This window comes from Ixodes scapularis, unplaced genomic scaffold (assembly GCF_016920785.2).
Source record: "Ixodes scapularis isolate PalLabHiFi unplaced genomic scaffold, ASM1692078v2 PGA_scaffold10__122_contigs__length_95168666, whole genome shotgun sequence".
NCBI classification, from domain to species: Eukaryota; Metazoa; Arthropoda; class Arachnida; order Ixodida; family Ixodidae; genus Ixodes; species Ixodes scapularis.
Window position 1 is genome coordinate 38,000,573 of NW_024609836.1, and position 17,955 is coordinate 38,018,527.

Consider the following 17,955-nt stretch of genomic DNA (forward strand, 5'->3'; position numbering starts at 1 on the left):
AATACGAAAATATCGTGCCCAAATATTGGGCGAAGAAAGTTCACAAGAAAAATAATTTGTTAAAACACACAGCATGGATTGTCATGGAAATACTACTACGATTTGGAACACACGAGGCGGTCGAGTTTTTTAACGGTGACATAAAAGATATTTTTCAAGAAATTATTAAAGCATCAAAACTAGCTGCTGAAACAAAATCGGTGGACGTATCGGCCTATGTACATAGGCGCAATTTAACACTCAGATCTATTGGTTTAGCTGTGGAGGAGAAATACAAGAATCAAATTGCTTCTATGAAGCTTCTCTTACACGCTATAGCAAACATTAAATCTCGTCGTCAACTTCAGAATATACGCATTACAATAGGAGCAAAATCGAATGATTATATAACCGTTTTCGAACTCTTTTATTCGCAACAACACGAATCTTTTAAACATATAATGCAGTTGCTCGGTCACGTAGAGGACACAATCGAAATGGAGTTGCTAACTAAATTAATACATTTAGTGAAAACCGGTGATGAAACAAAGGTAAATTCGGCCGATGTCATATATAAATCTGATATACGCGCCTCGGAAATTTTAAAAAATACATTCAATATATATCCGTCTCCAAATAAGGATACGCTATTATTAGATGAAGACGCGTACGATTTCATCAAAACCATCATATCTACTCGTTTCGTACGTCTCTATTGGCATGCGTATAAGGGGCAGGTTAATGGTTCCGTCTTAAACATCAAAGAAGAAACTTGGCTTACTATGGAATTGTTATTAAATTACGACGAAACATCACAGATAAAATCTATATTGTATAATTTGCCAAATCATGCAAACTTTATTAAATCTGAAATTAAAACATTTCACGAGTCTAGAAAGACTACGATTGTGTCGTTTTACGAATACGATACTGAAAGAACGTGGTTATTAAAACGATATGGTGTCGCCGTTAACACAATTGTAGAAAACGAATTACAGATATTAGATGCCGTAATCGTTTTAATATCTCATTTAAAAGCGCAAGATTTACCAATCATTAATAAGAATCTTCCTTTAAAATTAGCCAAGTTATTTACGATAGTATTAGAAAATCCGTCATTTACAAAAGCGCATCAAGTGTATGCTCTATCAGATAAGCCATACTCGTTATGTGACGTTGTAAATCTGCTAGATATAATAAAGGAATCTACACCACCACCTATAGATCCCGTAGTCACAAAAATTATTCGTATATATAACGACAAGGTTAAAAAAGACAAAGCTTTCCTCAAGAAGTATAAAATTGCCAACGATTACAAAGAAAAATATTTAATCTTTAGTACAGAGAATCCCAACGATATAGAGCTAAATCATAACATAGACCTAAATGCAGATTTGTTACACGATTATCGAGCGGTATTACCCCGTTATTGGGTACAACACGTTTACCAGAATAATGACTATAAAGCGTATTACAATACATGGTTAACTATGGAAATTTTAACATATTTCAAAGAATACGATATTGAAGCCATTGTCAAACGCTTAGTACCAAATCACGATATTGCAAATACTTTGAAATCCTTAAAAAACGAAACGGAAATAAGTGATATAGAATTATATCACAGAGCACAACATTCCGCGCTACGTTCTTTTAATTTATTTCTGGATAACGAACACGCATATGGAGTAGACGTAATGAAGGAAATCTTCGCGATTATTCCTACGTTTTCGAAATCGGAAATACTTCAACTGCGTAACGTCATCCACGATCATTCCGTTTATCCACCGATATTGGGTCTATTTCTTGAAATCGTGGCGTATTATGCTGCCGAAAACGATGTGTATTCAACTATGCGTATGTTACGGCCTATAGAATGCCAATTAGATGTCATATTATTAGATTCGATATTGAATTTATTTATATATATTAAGTTAGCAGATCGCGAAAAAATCCTTCCAATGAAACGAATCCGTGCAATTAATACAAATATACACGAAGCAGTCTCCACTGTTTTTCGTTTAAAAGATACTACCAAGTTAGAATATAAAGTAGAAGACGAAGATGCGAGTACAGACACTCAAGAAACGACTACAATACTTCCGTCACCAACACACCAATTGTATACATTTGTAGGTGCTCCACTTGTATTGTGGTCGCTCGTTGCAACCGGTGTAGTCATATATAATAGAAATAAAAAACCAAGACTGGGATGAATAAAACCATCTCTGCGCCATCTTTCGAATCATTCATGCTCGAAGTTCGCCCCCTAAAAAAATAATAAAAACGAAATGTCACAATTTATTCTATTTTTATGTGTGTTCTAGAGACTAACCAAAAGAATAAACAATGCCCGAAGTATCGATTTTCGAAGAACATTTCGGTGACCAGTACAATAATATGATTAACAAATTGGACAGGTTTAAGAGGACACGTTTTTCCGTTTGGTTTAATTATATTAAAGGTAAACCACTCTCTGAACATCCCAAAATACTTCAATATGCTTGGTTAATTAGTGAATTCATGCAAACGAAACCTACGTCTTATGAATTCATGACTTGGCATAGAAACACAGTAACCCCTCAGTACTATCCGGCCGTAGGTATATATTTGAATGCGTTTTACACATATAAGAATAATACAACGTCGGCGCAAGAAGAAGAGTTTAAAGTGGCTTTGGAAACGCAGGCGACAATGGCTTTAAATAGTATAAATGCTTTCTCTGCAACACAAATTAAGGACCTCAATGACATGCATAGTAAAATCAAGTCATTGTCTACTAATTTTATAAATCAACTGCGTTTACGTGCATGGCGTGTGACAAATAAATTAGTGTGGCATTTGGTTGAATTAATCGTGTCCTACGATGTTCACACGAAACCGTATGTAGCTTTTATCGACTACCTGAAAAAAATTAAAACGAAATTAATTATAAATAAATTTCGTGTATTAGAAACTATATATACAATTATTAAAAGTGTAGAAAAAGACAATGTACTGGGATATACAATTTTAGATACCGTGTATAGATCTTACACTGACGATTTAGAAAAACTCACGAAAAAACTAGACTTTAAAGTCTCCGATCAACTATTAAAATTTAATGTTACAGAAGACAAGTCACTTGTACAAGATGTCGTGGGGGATAAAAATGGAAAAGATGAAGAAGAAGACGATACGATAACTGGTATAGATGAAGACGCAACAACTACAAAATTTCAGAATGGTAAAAAGAGACCCATTCCGAATAATGCTAAGATCGATCGTGAAGAAGTCGAACCTCCTTTAAAAAAGTTCATACTCGATAAAAAAAATTACTTGATCAGTGGATCGATTGTAACAGTTTATACCGTTTTAGTATTGACTACATTGGCTAGCATATTTTAAAGATAATAGATAGCCTCCAAGTACTTGTCGATCACTTCGTCATCGCCTTGTTGAACAACCTTAGATAATAGATTAGCACATTTTTTTAAGTGGGTAGCTTCTTCATCACCCTCAGTCATCCATTTAGAAAATTCAATAGCGTTTTTGGTAGCCTTTAAGGCTATTTTTAGCAACGTATTATTACTATTTGTAACACGTTTTGACAGAATAAATAACAAGTGATCGACACTACCTTGTCTAGCATTTTTTGCGCGATCTTCTACTGTGGTTGGTGGGATATAATTCATCGATCCATAATTCAGAATAGATACGCATTTCTTGTTGTTTTGCAAAGCATCTTGTACACTACTCGCAGTACCTAAATGAATACGTACATACTTTTCTAAGAAACTGTGACATGTCTTCAAGGCGTTGTTTAAAGATTCGTCACCATCGCATGCCTTGACACAATGATGTAACATGGTGTACGTAGAATAAATAGACATTATTGTCGTCGTGTATAGGTTTTAAACAATGTTATAATTGTAATATAGATATATATTAGTTCTTTTTTTTTTATTGTTTATATCACTTTCAATATGCATCCAATAATTTCTAACGTGGTTTGCACTACGAGATTAGTTCTATTGGGATACGTTTTACGAAGACGCTTACCATTTGTTTTAGGAATACGCTTACCTTTTCCAAAAACTTTGCGCACGCGCTCCCACATGCCTTTTGTGGAATTCTTCGTACCTTCTTGTAATGAAATGTCGGATACGATTTCTGCTGAAGTCAACATTTTTTTATTAATAACTCAATCATCTACAGCATCATAATCGTCGCTATCTTCCATTGTCGACGATGAGGTAGTCGGATCCTCTGGTACGTTTATAACAGCGTCTACGGTTGGTTGTTCTGCTGATTCGGGTAAGATGGTTGGTGGTTCTGGAGATTCCGGAATGATGAGTGGCGATTCCGGAAATTCCGGAATGATGGGTGGCGATTCCGGAGATTCCGGAACGATGGGTGGCGATTCCGGAGATTCCGGAATGATGGGTGGCGATTCCGGAGATTCCGGAACGATGGGTGGCGATTCCGGAGATTCCGGAACGATGGGTGGCGATTCTGGAGATTCCGGCATTGATGGTGGCGTGGTCTTATTGTTCTTTTTTAATATGGGCACCCGTCTAGATTGGATTGGCGTTTTACGCCTCTTTGATCGCCGCATTTTCCGAGCCAGCTTCACGGGAGTCGTGGAAGGTGGAGCCGTGCGTTCTGGTCTGTAATAAACATTACAAAAAATGACACAGTTTAGAGAAGTGCTAAACCGTTACAATTCATTACATGCAGGACAGAAAAAGGTTCTCCTACGGGAGCTTTCTCGGAAATTATACGAAAACACTGGGGATGCAATTTTAAATCGAAAATATTTTATATTTATGGGACTACATTATTGTGAACGTGAAGGTATTCCATTAGCTGATATACTATCAGATTCATTATTGGTTAATGCAGAAACGTTACGAACAGCATTACTTGACAGCATAGAGGAATCCAAGGTACTTTATGAAAATATTAGACCATCGTCTGGTAGCGTAATTATATCTGGTGTAGCGGCTGGTTTAGGTGTAATGGGGTTATCGTCTGGAACGGCGTATTTAATTCAAAACAGGAAAGACCTTTCAAATATATATCGCAATGGAATGGCTAATTTAAATACTAAAACAAACACGCAATGAAATTTTTTTACTCACGTTTTGTTTCCCTCCATTTTCGATAACTCTATAAGAAGCCAAAAAAAAGTGTGGACGTCAGTTTTACTTACTAAAAAACAATGGCACAAGCTAGAATGGCATCTCCAACAGCACCGTCGGCGCCGGTGAATCATTCTTGGGGCGAAAGGTTTTCACACGCTTATCACCTACCCCAAGCATTCATGACGGACAGCCCAAATCCAACTGAACATGTTATGGACGTAATTTTACGTGGATCGTTCACTGTTAATTACTGGGGGGCGTATTCCAATGATACTTACATCAACGATCCAGTAAGTCATAGACCAATCATACCTGACGAAAGAAAACTATATCCCTTATTTAATGCATCGGGAGACCCCCACGATGTACACACCATACCATTTTTTAGACTCTTGTACGCAGCCCCGCATATATTGCATATACCTGGTCAAAGAAAGATTAATACCGAAGATGACTGCATTAATGTACGAACTGCACCTTGGAAAATAACCTTGCGTCTAGACAATATCGACGGCATGGTTTACTTTCAAATTCTAAATAAATCTGAAATAGATGCGTGGAAACCGGCTCATTCCGTACCATTCGATCAAGTTCTTCTAAGAATGCTGTTTACAACAGATATGGAAAATCATTTAGGAGATGTGCCATACGATTGGGCTCGTGATTACAGAATAGCTCACGACACCGCGTTACAAGTTATTCCCAACCACGATGAAATATATCTAGTAAGTAGAATCATTTTAGACTCACACCTTTTTGCGACGTCCAAGATATTCGCCAAAACCTTGAATCCCTTCACACACAGTTCGTCCAGAATTCTCGACAGCTCGGCTGGTCTGATGATGTTGGCCGAACGAGAGGGGATACACCACCTTCCAAGTTTGCTGGCACGACTGGACAGGCAGTATCCCGTCTCCGTTTTATACGGGATGGTTGTAAACATCGCCTACTGCACACTTAAACACGTCATAGATAAACACGTCCGGGGAGAGACACACCTTCATCTTCACGACGTACCACAAGACGAACTCCCTCTCCTAGACTTTGTTGCGCTGAGATACGTGTGCAAAACATATCTACATTTGCGTTGGGGGATAGAAACGACTTCAACCTTACCACGGCTTTTGTCTGGAAAAGCTGGTGAAGAGATTGCGGAACCTCTCCCCGATAAATTACCAACAATAGTTGAACAACTTTTTCCACATGCACTTTGTTTTTTCGTTTCATCTCGAGACAGAGATTCTATCCATTACGAATATACACGATCGGCTCTGTTTCAATACATGTACCATTTCATGGTTACCGACCCAATGCCCACTCCAAATATTCGTGCATTAATCACAAAGCGAGTTGTTGAGTTATGGCTGGAGTACATGGCCCCATATATACTACGACGTTTTGTCATTACGTATTTTTTACACAACAGTAACGATACAATTGAAACGCAAACGGCCGATGATAAACATTACATCAATATATTAAACGGTTCGAATAAAGTAAACGAATTGCATATATTATTTAAAGCTATGGATAAATCTTTACAATATGCATCCGATATAGACAATAAAGTCAATTTGTCCGATTATCAGGGGAATAGTGACACCATTATTGGTATGTTAAAAAGAATAGGTGCCAACGGTTCTGGAGTAGTAGATTTGGTCTTGAGTGATCATATGCAATTTCCATTATACACTCATAATATGACGAACAAATATGTGGATGCCAGACTACCTTACGAAAAGAGTGGTGTACCTACGTTAGTTTCTAGCGCGTGGAAACCATTGGTGTCATTTGTGACTGGCATTATGCCAGCGCATGCATTAATAAATAATCCACCATCGGTTATAATTCCACGACAAATTAACATTCCAAATAAAATATTAATTTATGTAGCCCATGCATGTGCTACTGATGAAACGTGCCACATGGAAGGTTTAGCTAATACGCCTACAACAGAACGCACACAAACTACTCAGTGTCCAGAAAAGGGTGTTTATTTCGCAATCGGAATTGGGGCATTAACAGGCGTTTTGGTAGCGACTGGAATGTCTCATACGATAAAACCAACACATGCTTTTTAAAAAAAAAAAAACAATGCTCTCAAACTTTATTATATTTTTTACGATAAATATCTAAAATTTCGGCAGCAGTCATTTTATCTACACTTTTAGTTTGAAGAGGGGTGTGACGTTTCGATTTAACGTGCGTATGTTTACGTTTCTTGTACATCACTTCATTTTTATTTCGGTTGTTCAGAATCGGTGCTTGTGAAGAAGAGGACGATGCTTGTGTTGCTGCTGGTGGTGATGATGATGGTGGTGGTGGTGGTGGTGACGACGAGACGATGCGCTCAAGTTTGAAGATATCGCCAGACACGTTCTGTTTCAATAAAGCCTTGAAATCTTTATCGATGATGGATTCGTTCACCAATGACTTGTTCGAAAGATATACGACTGTATTCACTAAATCGTTTATAGTCTTGTTTTTAATAGATCTTGAAATTTTATATAACACGTTTACAGCTTTGTCGTTGACAAATTTTATACCGTATTTTTGGGTCAAAATTTCCGTAACTTGCGAATAAAAAACAGTGCACATTGCATTCGATTTTTTGTGCGAACAAAAAAAAAATGGCCAACGATTCGTTTTATAATCTTCTAGAATATACGAAAAGTGTCGTTTCGTCCTGGTGGAATTATAATGTATTGTCTGGAATCAATCGCTATTTATTGAAATTGCCAAGCACCGAATCGGAGATTACGCAAGGTTTTGTCCATATGACAGATTTAGTTATAAATTCTCAAGATATAACCTTAAAACATATACTAACAAACCTATTGCCTACTTTTTATGGAACGTTATCTCCGTGTTACACGTTATCCTTCACAGACAAGGTACATGTATTCAGTGTATTATTTTACGATATGCAGGCCGCTTTCATTTCTGTAATACAATACATGTGCACAACGACTCCAGCAAGATGTATATCGAGCACGGATAAATCTGGTTTCTTAGAGAATTTATTAACGTCTTGGACAATGTTGTTACTAGACATATACGATGATAATTTAGATGATAGAGAGCAAATTAACAATAGAGATAGACTAGATGAATTGCATATAAAGACATTATTTCTATACTCGATGGCACGTAGTATTCGCAGCGATTTGTCTACTACAGTTCATTTTCTACGTAAATATATGAAACGTATGAAACAGAGAGTTTTACCTAGAGAATTATTAATCACAACAAGTAGTGGAGATATTGATGCTTACGATTTATATAGCAATATGTGTAGTAAAATCCAGTATTATAGGGAATGTAAGATCGTTTACAATTATTTGAACACACGACACATGCACTTGAAAAATATCGAGCGATGGTTTAACGAACATCGTCTTCCACAAGCTTACAAACATTTAAAAGAAGCACGTTTAAGTATCATGGATGCAGACCGTATAGGCAATTTGGGAGAATTAATACATCTCACGAAGAGTATCAGTGTTTTCGATATAAACGATATATGTTTAGATTATGCACATGCATCTAAAGAATGTGTAGAAATTCTAAAAGAATTAGAAATCAGGTTTCAGATTGTCGTAAAATCATACGTGACCTTACTAACTTCCACAGATGTTATTACCGATACAACCACGTTTCGCAAAATGTATTACAATATCGTTAAAGATAACGATGATAGAACGTACGGAAAGAAGAATGGCACAAATCACACTTATCGGTTAACAAGTTTAAGAATTAATGGTGCACTTAATCCTTACGAAAATATCACTCAGGTACTCGAGTTATTAAAGCAAGCTATGATAAGGGTGTCTATCCGACAACTCAAAAGTAAATATGAGTATTTTTCTCAAAAGGGCGGTTGTTTATGTAAGTTCCATTGTATGACGTATAACACACAAACATTCGCGGTTTTTAAACCAAATAAATTTGCACTCTGTCAGGCGCAAGCAGCTTATATAGATTTACATAATGCTATAAATTGTAAAAATCATTCTTGTGATTGTGTTACATTTATGAAAAAAGAAACACAATACGTCAAATACCTTAAAGAAACAATGTTATGTTTTATGGGACCATTATCATCTATCGAGTATGCGATATCATCACCCTATCAAGAAATTGCTACACATTTTTAATCCCCACCACATTATCAACATCACGGTGACAGTGGTTCGTATACACTCATCGGTGATCTTGGATTATATTCGTCGTCGTCGTCGTCGTCGTCGTCCTCCATGTTGACTTGTGTCGCGATATTTGTATCGTTTTTCATAGATTCGTTAGAATATACTTGCATTGAAGATTGTAAAACCCCAACATGTGTAATATCTAAACCAAATGCAAAATTTACCGATGTCCATCCACGTTTCCGTTCTTCAGCTATAGCAGATTTTATTAAAAGTTTTTTCGGATTTTCAAAACATGCTGCAGATAATCTGTCTCTTTTTTTCCCAATGTAAGATCGATTAAGTGCTACAATTTTAGATGGCTCTCGTGTTAACATGTTAATGTATAATCTAATGTACGAACACAAAACATTATCGATGTTATTAGAAACGCTCAAAATACCCTTAAATGTTTTATATAAATACGAATAAATTCTACTATTATCAGAACATAGGGCTAATAGTGATAGTACGTGGTCTAAAGGTTCGATACAATCACGATGGCTTAAAACCCATTGCGTAAAAAATGGACAAGCGTTATTCGTAAAATATTCTTGAGGTGCAGCAAAAACTAATGTGTCATCGTCACACAACAGAGCAAAATCAGCTAACCGTTTAGTTATTAAAATTGGAAGAAAAGAAGGATCGTTTATTAACTTAAAGTAAATTAATGTAGAATCACTGTTACGTACTCTCTTTCCATTGAATAAAGCGTACACTATCGACCTGGTACTGTCTAAAAATTCCACTTGTAATCTAGGACGAGACGATGCAATTTGACGAATAGTTGCAAAAGCGTTGTGCGTGTTACCCACGTCGTATAATTTTATGTTAGTATTCATCGATCGAATTAAATCGTTACAAGCCTTTTCTCTGTTATGAGATGAATCTAAATAATCTTGCGTCAAAGGCGAAGTAATGTTTTGGGCAATTACGTCACCCAAACCTATCCCCGGTTGTGCAAATGAAAAAAGCATAGTAGAAAACATGTGTGTATACATACTAACACTACACACTTCATCTACGTATTTAGTAAAAGACGGAGGTGCTTTCAAATTTTTGTCACAATAAGATATCAGGACGAGCGTGTGGTGTATAACCATTCTCAACATTTTGCGCGTGTAATATCTCAACGTTACGATTTCCGATAATACAGGATATTCTTGGTTCCTGTTTACGAGATTGGAGTGAACCAATGGATCGTATTTACTTTGTGTGCCAACGTCAAAGGTCACGGAATTGTCATCCGTTTGCATTTTGCTATAAAACATCATAATCTCACGTGCCGACGGCAGGGGACTAGTCACGTCTGGTTCTAAAGTGAGTGTATACGCATTACGAATGTTTTCAAAAACTAATTGTACTCTATACATATTGACTATAATATATACACATAATTAAAAAAGATGTCTAAAGTACGACGAGTTTTAAAGAAACAGAGCGATGAAGAATTATTATGGATTAAATATGCAGCTATAGGTCTTGCAACTGGTGTTTCTTTAGGCGTTTTATACACTCATTATAAAAACAGATCAAGATTAATTGAAACCTGTCAAAGCTACTATAAGGCTATAGAAACACACCCATCTACAAAGCCGCAATTATTCATAAAGACGAATTAAACTCAAAACTAAGCACATTATCATACGTCAACTTAAGATTATTAGCTAGTGACCCAACCTTACTATATCGCCTAATATATAGAATAAAAAATGTGGTCTAAATATTGCGATCTCAATCATTCGGTTTGTAACATAAATAGCGATGGTTACGTGTACAAACACGGTCGACTTATAGGGTACCCCAGTTGGTTCATCATCGAAGAATACGATAAACGCCACATAGAGTGTAGGGTCATCGAAGTCGGTCTGGATGCCAATGCCAAAGAAGAGTGTACTCGTAGAACTTTGGTACCGGACATCATTTTATCACCTTACATCGATCGTTGGGAGACTAAACCACCCACCATTACCATCGATGGAGAATTTGTTTCGACGGTTTATACTGCACTCAAAGATTTAATGGAAAGTGGTGTAAGTACCAAAGATGCAATCGATCACAGTTTGGGAAGTATGATACCAGATGGCGATGTCATTTTAGATTTCCATTGTGTAGATTTGGCCTTTGCACTTTCGACGTCGTCTTTCCTAATGGATTTTTTCTTACATATTCTAGTACGCACATTTAGGAACACAGTTGTCCACATTAAATTAACTATGGATAATAACGAATACGAAAACAGAACCGTAGCACACGGATCGAACGTGTTGTATTTTTTTATGGAAAATCTAGTCTACTATTTACTCACCAAAAATTCGTCGAGAAACAGTGGTTTTGCCTCTCTCGAAATAGTAGATCAGTGCAAGGATCGCGGTTATTTCAGCGTTATAGACAATCAAGATCAAAGTCGAGACGTATTGGAACCAGACTTCGTAAGAAAAGCCGTCGTCGAAGCTTTTAAATTGTCCTCGTGGATTGGCGATGGATCTATTGACGTTGGTACACTATGCATACACGTTGGACATCTCAAAACCCCACCATCAATACACTTATGTAACGTAAATGCTCCAGTATCGTATGTAAAATATAATTCGGACAAACCAAAGGAGGCATATTTCGGAAACGTTGCAACCTTCGTTTTGAATCCTCCAGACGACGAAATATTCAACTGGGCTTTGATTAAATGCACGATTGCACACGTGAAGGGACTACATTTTCCAATAACGAAATTGGCATCGAGTCACGCTATTCCAAGTGAATTACATACTATATACGACGAAACAACTCTTAATAATAGTATTAGAGTCCTAGACTTGGGCTACTTCAATATTCCGATGTTTGTTTATGACGAAGAATCCATGAAAAAATTAAATGCAGTAGAATACTTACGTTGTGGAACCATTGGAGACGATCGCTGGTTTAATGCTCTGCATAAGACAATGTCCCCAGTGGCTTTCGAATGGAACAGTATGATTCGCGTTTTAAACGATCGTTGTGTTAAACCCGTTTCTTTAATTAATTTAGTGTCCGATCATGCAACCCATGTGGGCGTAACGCACCCGGATGATTTATATTGGTTAACACCAGAGTTGGATGCAAATTCTTGGACGTCGGCATCGTTCGTCGATATACCACCGTACAGTGTGTGTAGATGTATTCCAGACGATACCCCCGCAGACCAAATAATACCCAATATAAACCTTAAACAGAAACAAAGGTGGCCGTTTATAAATTTATTTAGGGTAAAGATATCTGTAGTAAATGGAGGCCCCTTGCATGGGTATCTATCAAATAGTATATTGAGGTTGAGAGAAGAACCACTATTACCACACGTACAAAAATTACACATTCGATGTCCGATCGATATGTTCATTACATTATTCAATAATCATTTAAATAAAGCCGAACGATTAGAAGATTTAACTGTTTATTGCGAATCCAGATATTGTGACGATAGTTATATTAAAGAAATAAATACACTTTGCCAAACTGCACATAGATTAAAATCGCTATCTCTTTATACGAATCCGGGAACTACCGTAGAGTACATATTAAATCATATATCAAGCAAAAGTTTACAATCTTTATACTTAAATACAAACGACGTTAACGTTCCAGGTATAAGCACACCGATAATAACGGACGAGTTTGACAATCCAAAGGATGTCGCTGTACAAACATTAAGACGAGCGTTTCCAGAAATTAAATATTGTCTATGTTATTCCAACTCAAATTATAACATAGCTACGACACCTCAAAACATTCAACAAACTCCACATTATAACCCCCCACCAGTCATTCCCATTCGATCCATTCGAAAACCAGAAGAATCTATAGTATATCAAAAACCATCCACAAGTTTGAAACGACCCCATACACCTCCACTCCCCCCTCTTTATGGTGGTGTTTTTGGCAATACATTATCACCCGAAACTGTACAAGATTATACATTTGAGTGTGTTCAAGAAGATCAAAATAATGACGAATTTACTCAAGAAAATAATGAAGTTCTAAATTTGTGTACACAAGATGATGATACATGCAACTATGCAGAGAAGCGAACATGTAACGATTCCGATAATGTAGTGGTATCTAACGCAACAACAACGTTGGATAATGACGAAGATTTTAAACAAACAGAATCACCAGAAAATCATACAGGGGATTTTAATAACAATAATAAAAATAATAACGACGACGAATTTTTCAAAAAGCCGCAACAACCTCCAAAGTTTTCGACCACAAATATTGAAACATCCGATACAGATGATAACGAATATTTTAAACAACCGTATCCACGGTCCAATGTACCACAGAAAAATAACATAACCACAGTTGCTACAGATCATAATGATTCATCGCCCACCATGCCAAGCAAAAATAACGTAGAAACTTCCGATACCGATATTTCAGAATCGGAATGTTCCTTGAGATATATAGGTATGACACCAGACACGAGTTTAGTGGAAAATGATACGTTTTCGGATACTTCAGTTGATATAAAGAAATTTGGGAACATTACAAAACAAGAAGTTGCATCTATGAGGCCTGTTTTAAAAGCTGGATTTACACCTAATCCATATTTAACAGGTGAAAAGGTACAAGAAGAATTTGACGATATTTATTCTTGATGATTAAACTGTCCATTTTTTTGTGCTCGTTTTAATGTAAATTCCTCGCAGGGGGCACCTGTGAAAGCAGGTGTTTGGAGAGTGGCGTCTCCACGGACCCCGAGCCATGCGGGTTCGCCCGCCCACGTCTGACTGTGCGTGGCTTTCCCGTGTCTGGGGAAAAGGGCATCCTGGTGGTTGAGCCAAGCCCGGGGTAGGTTTGGACCCTTCGGGGCCCCCCGGGCAAGGCAATACACCACTTCGGCCCCCGCTTCTCATAGACGGGAGTCCTGGTAAGGCCCGGCCAGGATGATTCAGTCTAGTCGCCACTTCTACTATCCCCTCTCTACTTTCACCCTTGTCTGCTCCTCCTTTTCACTCTTCTCATTCCTCTTCTTTCCTTTTTCAACTCCTTTGGCGGCAAGGGCTAACCTTGGGTGGCGAAAGACCTCTTGTCCAAAACCACACTTGGTTATAGAGACTGGGCAGCACTAATAGAGTAACGTCTTCAGCCAAGCCCATCTTGTTATGAAGCGTTACCTATTCCCTTGTTGGGCTCGGTGGTGGGCGGTGCACCACAGTTTCCGAACACCATTCCCCTCTTATGGGTTCCAAGCTGAAACAACCTGATCGGCCTCCGAAAAGAGGCCGGACCGAAGCACTTTCAACATTTCTAAAACAAGACAACTCAGAAGACCACTTTACAAGATTTTTCGTCTTACACTCCGACGACACTTCTAAGCCGCTGTCAAAACTATCTCCATTCCTTGTCGCCAAAACTCTCCAAAACACGCTCGGGGCAAAATATGAAGCAAAGAAGCTTTTTTCCGGTGACCTTCTTGTCGAGATTCATGAAAGATATCAGGCAACTGCTTTGCTTAATCTGAAAATGATCCATGACCTCAAAGTCACTGCATCTGCGCACCGTACGTTGAACACCATTCGCGGTGTGATATCAGAGGATGATCTATTAACCAGTTCTGAAGAGGAAATCGTGGAGGGTCTAAGCACTCAAGGTGTCGTGGCCGCAAAACGAATTAAAATTCGTAAGGATGGTGAGGAACGACCCACCAAACACGTGATACTAACATTCGAGAAAAACTCGCTGCCCCCTACTGTAAAGGCGGGTTACATCAACTGCAAAGTGCGGCCATATGTCCCGAACCCGCTGCGCTGCTTTCGCTGCCAGCGGTACGGTCATGGTTCACGAGCGTGCCGTGGTCGTGAGACCTGTGCGAGGTGCAGCGGAACTGACCATACCGCTGATGACTGCAACCTTGACTATAAATGTGCAAACTGTAACGCCGACCATCCTGCCTACTCTCGATCATGTAACTACTTTAAAAAGGAAAAAGAAATACTTGCTCTCAAGGTGAAAGAAAATATTTCCTACCAGGATGCAAAGCGCCGCCTCTCTGCTTTCCAGAGAGGCTCTTTTGCCGAGGCGGTGTCCAGCAGAGGACCTGCACCGTCTAAGGTATCGGTGGCGACCCAGGTGTCTTTTTCAGACCACGGGAAGCCGCTGCAGTCCTCTACGCCCAGGCTGAAGCTTGCGCTTCCTGGGCATTCTATCTCAGCTGCAAAAGCAGCAGATCCAACTAGTCGCACCAAGGACATAGGTGCCGCAGCAGCAACGGAGGTCACGCCTTCGTCCCTGCCTCCTGGTCCCTCCCCTCAGGCAACGGAGCGAGTGTCTCGCTCCTCCTCCCCGGGGAGAACTTCCCCGTCTAGGAGGCAGCACGTGCCACGTGCAACCGACGATACCGGCGGGACTGCGAGCCGACCTAGCACGTCGACCGCTGCCCCATCAGGTCAATGCAGGGGCCGTGGGTTGCCCTTACGATCCGTAGACAACTCCAAGGCCTCCGGTAAACCTGCCAAGAAGTCCCTAGAAGCAGAAAAAACTGTAGAGGCAGGTGACCTTTCTGCCCCAGAGCCAGAACCAGAGGATATGGAGTGGCAGACCCAGAAACCAAAACATAAAGGGAAAACACCAGTTTTCCCTCCTAAATGAAACATCACACACATCACCCCTTTTTTCTATCACTCCTCTGATAGTTAAATTTCTATAAAGAATGACGGCGATCATCCAATGGAATTGCCGAGGTCTACTGAGGAACTTCGATGATATTGAGTTCCTCCTGGAGCAACACCGCCCACAGGCTTTATGTTTACAAGAAACACATCTCAGTTCAAAGCATACTAACTTTCTTAGACGCTACCATATTTTTAGAAAAGACCGAGAGGGTGCGTGTATTTCCGCAGGAGGAGTTGCAGTGGTTGTCCCAAAGCACCTTCCCTGTTCCGAAATCGCTCTTAATACTGCGCTAGAGGCAGTAGCGGTGCGTCTCCTCCTTCACAAAGTAGTGACTGTCTGTTCCTTATACATTCCTCCTTCTTTTACTTTTTCGACAAACGATTTTAATGATCTTTTACTCCAACTCCCGGAGCCCTTTCTTTTACTTGGAGATTTTAATGCCCACAACTGCCTATGGGGTAGCGACCACGTTGACGCCCGTGGTCGAATGATTGAGTCAATTTTAATGTCGCATGCACTTTGCCTTTTTAACACTGGAGAACCAACCTATTTTAGCCCATCATCATTATCGTCCTCATGTATTGATCTTTCCATCGGTAGTGCATCCATTTTTACTTCTTTTACGTGGGCAGCAGGCACTAACCCATATGGAAGCGATCACTTTCCTATTTTCTTAAAGAACATCGTTCCTCCAAAATGCATGCCAACGCGAACTGTCCGTTGGAAGTTTGAGAAAGCGAATTGGTCTCTTTTCACTGAAGCGACACAACTTGCATGCACGTCACTTGATGAACTTTCTGTCGACCAAGTTACAGAGTTGCTGAGTAATTTTATTCTTCAAGCTGCAGAGCTTGCTATTCCTAGGACTTCTACGCATCTCCCGCGGCGGCCCAAGCCGTGGTGGAATGAAGAGTGTACTGAGTCACGGAAAAAACAAAACAGAGCCTGGGGTATCTTTCGACGTTACCCCACGCAAAGCAACCTCCGCTGCTTTAAGCAAATGAAAGCTCGGGCAAGGTACATCCGACAACAATCAAAGCGTAAAAACTTCCAGGAATATGCCTCTTCCATTAATAGTAGTGCAACAGTCAAAGAAGTCTGGGACAAAGTTCATCGCATTGAAGGGAGATATCATGCCTTCTCAGTCCCACTCCTCTCCTACAATGGCATCTGTCCGGAAAGTCTAAAGGAGCAAGCGGATCTTCTCGGTGAGCATTTTGCTCTTGTATCGAGCTCCGAACATTATTCATCTACATTTCTCGCATACAAAGCACGTACAGAATCACATGCTGTGAAGACTGCAGGTGCCGCCCATGAAGACTACAATCTACCTCTTACGATGCGTGAACTCGAAATGGTCCTTCACTTAACTAAGCCTTCGGCTGCAGGACCTGATGGCATACACTACCAGATGTTAACACACCTTCATCCTTCTACATTATTGCTTATTCTGTACCTTTTTAATCGCATATGGCACGAGGGCAAATTTCCTTCGGCATGGAAAGTAGCCACGGTTGTTCCTATTTTAAAACCTGGTAAGGATCCTTCCTCTGCATCAAGCTATCGCCCTATCGCCCTTACTAGTTGTTTGAGCAAGACTTTTGAGCGTATTGTGAACAAAAGACTTATGCACTATTTAGAAAAAAAGAACATATTGGATAGGAATCAATGTGGGTTTCGTTCCTATCGTTCTACAGTTGACCATTTGGTTCGTCTTGAGACCGTAATTCGTGAAGCTTACGTGAACAGACAGTTGTGCGTGTCAGTGTTTTTTGATATGGAGAAGGCATATGACACAGCATGGCGCCATGGAATCCTCCGTGATTTGCATGAAGTTGGGATACGAGGTAGGATGCTTGCTACCATCAATAGCTACCTTTCTAATCGAACCTTTTTGGTGAAGCTAGGAGCATCTTTCTCTAAAGAATTCGTCCAGGAGACTGGGGTCCCTCAAGGGGGAGTCCTCAGCGTCACTCTCTTTTTGGTAAAGATGAACTCAATAGCCCGTTCCCTAC

The 17,955-nt window shown here is 39.3% G+C and overlaps 1 protein-coding gene and 1 long non-coding RNA gene across 3 annotated transcripts in view; one reads left to right on the forward strand and one right to left on the reverse strand.

Moving 5' to 3' along the window:
* LOC8033856 overlaps positions 1–17,955 on the forward strand; it is a 289,711-nt gene that overhangs the window by 156,744 nt on the left and 115,012 nt on the right. The gene's annotated exons all lie outside the window — the stretch shown is intronic.
* Positions 4,202–5,996, reverse strand: LOC121834213. Its single transcript, XR_006077125.1, has 3 exons — positions 5,858–5,996; positions 5,103–5,130; positions 4,202–4,628 (listed from the first exon to the last, which is right to left on the reverse strand). It is a non-coding gene; the product is annotated as an uncharacterized LOC121834213 (long non-coding RNA).